A 6,690-nucleotide genomic window follows, 5' to 3' on the forward strand; every position below is an offset into this window, starting at 1 on the left:
ATGCATTCACATTACACAAGAGGGGCGAATAGTCATCAGATTTCTTTACCCCCACCTAAATCTGACTCTATGAAGAGGACCGTGTTTTATAGGTCAATTGTGCTTTGGAACAATCTTCCAGTTGGGGTTTGTGAAATCAAGGGAAAAACTGGTTTTAAAAAAAGATTAACACTGCATTTGTTTTCAACATCATAACATCGTCTGGAATGGTTGAGCGAAGTTGTATCATGTGTCCTGGTGTTTTGCATTATTTTTTATTACCTTAATCAGTACTTTCAGAATTGTTACTTTTTCTTGTCTTTTGTGTGTATTTATATATGATATATGTGAGTAATTGTAATTGTGGACCCCAGGAAGACTAGCTGTCGTCTCAGCGTCAGCTAATGGGCATCCTTTTAAATAAACAAATATGAATGGCAATAGGCTGCTTCCTTCAATTGTATTGTGTAGGTGAATAATATGACACCAAACCCCTTGAAGATGTCTGTATACTGATCCACAATTGAAGCTACATTATGCTGTGCACTGATGTTGCTAATGCAGTAAACCCTCTTAGTTAAGCCTAACCTTTCACGTGCTTTGTCACCTAATAATGAGTCATGTCCATCTGGAACAACAACAAACACACGCTGATGTTCTTTTTCTTTACATTTCACTTTCAGTCTGCTCTTGCCTTGTGTTGTGTTGATTAGGGTCCATTGTCCATTGTAGGCTTTTAATTACAATGAATCCGTTTTACCTTCATGCCTCTAATGTCACGTTCACCCAGGTTGAACCAGCTGGCCATCAGTCGTAATTTCTACAAATTTACTTGTTGTGTTGGCGCCCGGTCGCTGTCTGACAATGTGTCATCTAAACCCGTCCCGTCCAGCGCCACAGAGGTGGCGGGTGACCATTTAATCTACACACGAGACCACTTTGCATTGCAGGAGTCCCTCAGAAAGATCGTCGACCAGGAGATCAACCCCCACGTGAATCAGTGGGAAGCAGAGGGGACGTTTCCAGCCCACAAAGTTTTCAAGATCTTAGGAAACGCTGGCTTTCTCGGGGTTAACAAATCAGTTGATGCAGACGGACATGGCCACCCCTGCACTGGCCAGGTTTGGTTCAGCCGAGCTAAAGGAAGAGTTCCTCCTTCCCTCCATCGCGGGGGACAAAGTGGCCTGCCTCGGGGTCAGTGAAGTCGGAGCCGGCTCTGATGTCTCAAGTATCCTGACAAAGGCAGTGAAGAAAGGGGATGAATATGTGATCAACGGGGGGAAGATGTGGACCACCAACGGTACCCAGGCCTGGATATGGATACGTCTCCTCGCCAACACAAGCGACGGGCCCCCACACAGGAACAAGTCCCTCATCTGTTTGCCCATGCACCTGCCAGGAGTCCACAAGATTGAGAAACTCGGCATGTGGTCGTCGGACACGGCCGAAGTGTTCTTCGATGACGTCCGTGTGCCCTGCAAGAGCATCGTTGGCCAGGAAGGCATGGGCTTCACCTATCAGATGCTTCAGTTCCAGGAGGAGCAGCTCTGGGCTGTGGGCAATATCGTGACCATGATGGACAACATCATTCAGGAGACCATCCAGTACACCCGGCAGAGGAAGATCTTCAAGCTGCCCGTCCTCTACTACCAATCAGTTAACTTCAGGTTGGCCGAGCTGCAGACGGAGGTGGAGCTGCTCCGCTCCCTCCTCCACCGTGCCACAGCATTGTACATTAAAGGCAACGATGTCACCAAACTGGCATCCATGGCCAAGTTAAAGACCGGCCGTCTGGCCAGGGAGGTGGGCGACAGCTGCCTCCAGTATTGGGGAGGCATGGGCTTCACCAGCGACATGCTTGTCAGCAGATTCTACAGAGATTCTAGGTTACTTTCAATTGGTGGAGGTACCGATGAGGTGATGCTGGTAATCATCTGCAAATACATGGACACACTAGCCAAGAAATTAAGTCATAAACATCTGATCCAGACTGACCGATGCACGCTGCTCCATAGCAGATAATGAGTCATTTTATTGCTAAACGTAAGTCACCTAAGTGCAGTTATATTATGTGACAAACTACATAGCATTTTATTGTTTTGTTTTAGGGGCATACATCAACAGCCTACAGTTGAATTGTATTAGTGTCATTTTATCAAGACTTAAATCTTTTTAAATAGACACTGCAGTGTCTGTAAAAAAAATTTAATTTCCACATTGCATGTCATTGACTAATTTATAGAAAAGTTATAGAAGTTTTAATATTTGCAATGTATTCTCTGTATGTGTAATCAGCACACTCATTCTGTTAAATTCAGATCATAGAATGTGTTTATTTACATTAAAAGTCAATTAGCAAAAAAAAACAAAGTGTACCGTAAGGACACAAGGTATTCCAACATACATAACAATTAAGAATCTTCATCCATTTCAAACAAATGTCTTCAGGAGCAGCTTTTGCATAAATTCAAAATAAATTAAACCTGGCACACGCTGCTGAAAACATGGACGGACGAGCCGGCAAAAAAAACGACACTCCGCTGCATTAAAAAAGTCACTTCAAAATAAAATCACAGGATGACAATTTCTTTTTTTTTAATTCAAATTTTTATTTTCCCAGGCAAAGGCGACCCATTAAAAACGGGTCCGCAACCACCAGTTGAGAATCACTGCTCTAGATGGTGTTTTTTATATTTTTTCTGTGTCCCAGACTACTGAGTATTTTACTACACTGTAACAAATTGCTGTAAATTTATGGTGCATTTCTAACGGTATCTTACAGTATGTTAAAATAACTAACATACAGTAACATGCATATAAGAACGTGAAATGTAAAACGGAATTATGAAATAAGTCTTTGGAAATGAAAAACGGCATTATGAAATAAAAGACTCTGGAAATGAAAAGTGGCATTATGAAATAAGACTCGGGAAATTAAAAGTGGCATTATGAAATAAAAGTACCATGAAATAATTAAATGTATTTAATATTTATGTATTTATTGCATTATGAAATAAAAGTACCATGAAATAATTAAATGTATTTAATATTTATGTATTTATTGCCTCATTCGTTTTTTTCATCATGTATTTCAAATGCATATTTCATGTATTTACGTATTTATTCATTTATTTAATTTTGACTAGAACGGCATTCCACACATAATAACGTTTTTGTTTTTTTTTATTGCCTGCCTTTATTAAACTCAGGCATCAACAGATAAATATACTCGCTCAAACAAACAAGCGCTGTTAAATGCACGAGCACGTTGAAAATAAATTATAAATAATGCAAAAGCGGAGAAATAGAATACACACGACACAAAACTATGTACATTGTCCAACCTTGGAGGTTTAATCCACGTTGTTGTGGACTTCAATGCCTTATCGCGCTGATGTGTCCGAGCCCGACCCGAGCCCGACTATATTTTCTAAATATTTATCCGAACCCGGCCCGACGGGCTCGGGTCAGGTATCCACCCTCTACTGTGCAGGGAGAAAGAACTGTGACATAGTGTTGCTGATTGGTAAAATGTGCAGGGTCTTGAGAGACATAGCCTGGCAACTTAATGCCTATTTATTTTAACAGTTTTTGTTTAGCATTTTGCCTATCCTGACACTATAAATATTTGCACGTATTTGGAAAAAATATATGGGACAAAATGAGCATGAGACTTTCTTAGAAAACATGTTCCCTGACTCCGCCATCGGTTATCTTGCCAAAGGGACATTGAGCAAGTAATAAAAACTCCCTTCTGTTGTGATGGTGGTTTTATCTGATGGCGGCATTAGTATTGGTATTCTTGCTATGGTCCTGCCTGACATCCAATGCTACGGTCCTTATTATTATTAGTCACATTATTGTTGACACTATTACTGCTCTTGTCATCATAGATATTTTCTATATATTCGTATCTATATCCACTGCTTCTGTTATTTTTAGCAGTCTTAATTTTCCTGCCATTATTCTTATCACTACTCGTATTACATGAATAATGCAGTGAATGTATTTAAAATATTTTATGTTGTTCACTCTGTACACATGACATTTACTTCTGCTCACCCTCATAGATGGATCCTCCCCTGCTGCTCTACCAAGGATTTCTTCCTTCAACCTCCCTCTTATTTTTGGTGAGAGTTTTCACTGTGCAAATGTATTTGATTATATCAATAGACATATTATTACACCTAAATTAGTCAATATATTTGTTTTAATTTTGATGCTAACGCCCACTTTGACCGCTAAGAACCTCGGCGTCACACTCGACAGCCAACTCTCCCTGACTCCCAACATCACCGCGACAACGCGATCCTGTAGATACACGCTCTACAACATCACGAGAATACGTCCCCTTCTCACTCAGAAGGCAGCGCAGGTACTGATTCAGGCTCTTGTCATCTCACGCCTGGACTACTGCAACTCCCTCCTGGCTGGTCTCCCTGCCACCGCCATTCGACCTCTGCAGCTCATTCAGAATGCAGCAGCTCGACTGGTCTTCAACCTTCCGAAATTCTCCCACACTACTCCACTCCTCCGCTCTCTTCACTGGCTACCGGTGGCCGCCCGCATCCAGTTCAAAACATTGGTGCTCACGTACCAGGCTGTGAATGGATCGGGTCCAGCTTACATCCAGGACATGGTCAAACCCTACATCCCAACCCGCACTCTCCGCTCTGCATCTGCAAAACTACTCGTCCCTCCCTCACTGAGAGCAAAACACTCGACTAGATCTCGACTCTTTGCTGTCCTTGCGCCGAAATGGTGGAACGAGCTCTCTGAAGACACCAGGACCGCAGAGAGCCTTCACCTTCCGCCGCAAACTAAAGACACACCTCTTCAGACTCTATCTCGACTAAAGACTAACAAATTGTGCACTTAAATTGTACTTGTAACGTCACTCATCTATAGCAAATTGTAAATTGGCTTATTTGAGGAAATTGCACTTTCTTGTTTCTTGTTCTCCTGAGTTTGTACCCTATGGTTGAATGCACTTATTGTACGTCGCTTTGGATAAAAGCGTCCGCTAAATGACATGTAATGTAATGTAATGTCGGCACAATTCTTATGAGATATCTATGATTCTCCCCTTTCATTTTTATATGTAATTTTGATTTTGTTTTCTGCGTATCAAAACCGCATATTAAGTAAAGGCATTTCCAAAGAGAGCAATGGACTATTGAACTTTTAATTTAAACTTCCAAATTTTTGCTAAATTTGTGATTGGGATTATTTTCATTAAATATTGTATAACTTATAAGTTGTGTTTTTTGTGGCAAAATGTTTCAGATATTTGTTCGCCGTGGAGAATTGGGAGATATAACTATGTCACGGTGCATAGAAATGCCATCACATAAAAGATTTTAGGCTGTGTAAAAAGTAGTACGCATGAGTGTGCTGCAACAGAATCTCTCTGTCTGCTGATCCGTGTGAGAAAGCTTGTCCCTCAGCATATGCATAGATAAGCCTACAATACATTTTCAATTACAACACTGTTCCTGTTCTCTCTTTCTTTCTCTCCCATACACACAGTGTCATTGGGACACTGAAAAGGCAGAATCCTTTTTTCCCCAGTTATGCAAATAGCATCAGCCCTTAAAATGGTTTGAGTGAGAATTAAACGTGAAATAAATGAGGCTTGGCTTCTTTCTTTCCATTCTATCTGAATAAGGCAAAGTCCCGTCTCCATGGGAGATCCCCACGCCGTTGCCATGCCTGTTATGGGATTGACAAAACGTGAAGTGACATAAATACCGTGGCTAGCATTCAATCCAATTATGTAGCGTAGCCCGCCTCAATACCTGCTAGCCATGCAGTGCTGTGGTGTGCTGGCGTCCTTGTATTCAGGCCGCCTCAGAAAAAAGACTGGTCGTATTCATCTTTAAGCCTAGCGCTAACCTTGGTCTCTTCACCTCAGCTAGTTCTGAGGCTATGCCCTTAACCCTATGCTCAACCCATCAGCCTGAGTTAACGCAGGCCTTTTCAGAAGATGATTCCCCCAGGCTAAAACACAATCCCCTCTGAACCATCTAAAGGCCCCAAACTAGCAATGGAAACAAATATCTATTTATACGATATACATAATTAATGTCATAAATAAGTGTAAAGAAAATGAGATTATGTTTCTGTGAGTGACTGACGTTTCTAGAGTACAACCAAGAACAACCAAAATGAAATGGTTTTGAAATGGCACTATGTAGAACAATATCTGTTGAATTTAGGAATAGTGGTACAATGGAACAGCAATCATGAACTGGAATATGTCCAACTACATTGGAACCAAAATATTCCGCAGGCTTACCTCTAATTATACACCACTGCTCTACCTGGTCTTCACAGAAAGTCAAAGTCCTGACGCCACCTCTGGGTCATTCATTAAATGTTTTTTGAAAAATAGTATTGAGTGTACAGCACATTAATCCTTTGTGATTTCAACTGTGACAATCTCTTTTAGGCTTGCAGAATCTGACATTTCACTGCAGCAGCATGCACAGTAGCTTTCTAGTTATCAAAGATATTGTCCTCTAAGGTGTTCTTTTCAACTGTGCTTATAGCCGTGTGTGGATTAGGCAAAGCCACTCCAGTGGTCTCTTTTGTGGAGCTGATGACATTAACAGAGTATGCACTAAGACAGAAATATACATGCGCATTGTTTTTGTCAGCTTCGCCTGGTTCTGTTTCATTAATCTAATCATTGTGGAACTCCACCAATGT

General features: G+C 41.2%; 1 pseudogene across 1 annotated transcript; it reads left to right on the top strand.

Moving 5' to 3' along the window:
• The first annotated feature begins 743 nt into the window (after positions 1 to 743).
• On the top strand, positions 744 to 2,330 carry LOC120809590 (putative acyl-CoA dehydrogenase 6 pseudogene; annotated as a pseudogene). The gene has a single exon (XR_013451192.1). The product of XR_013451192.1 is annotated as a putative acyl-CoA dehydrogenase 6 pseudogene (transcript).
• The last annotated feature ends 4,360 nt before the right edge of the window (positions 2,331 to 6,690 follow it).

The sequence above is a fragment of the Gasterosteus aculeatus genome, chromosome X (assembly GCF_964276395.1).
Source record: "Gasterosteus aculeatus chromosome X, fGasAcu3.hap1.1, whole genome shotgun sequence".
NCBI lineage: Eukaryota > Metazoa > Chordata > Actinopteri > Perciformes > Gasterosteidae > Gasterosteus > Gasterosteus aculeatus.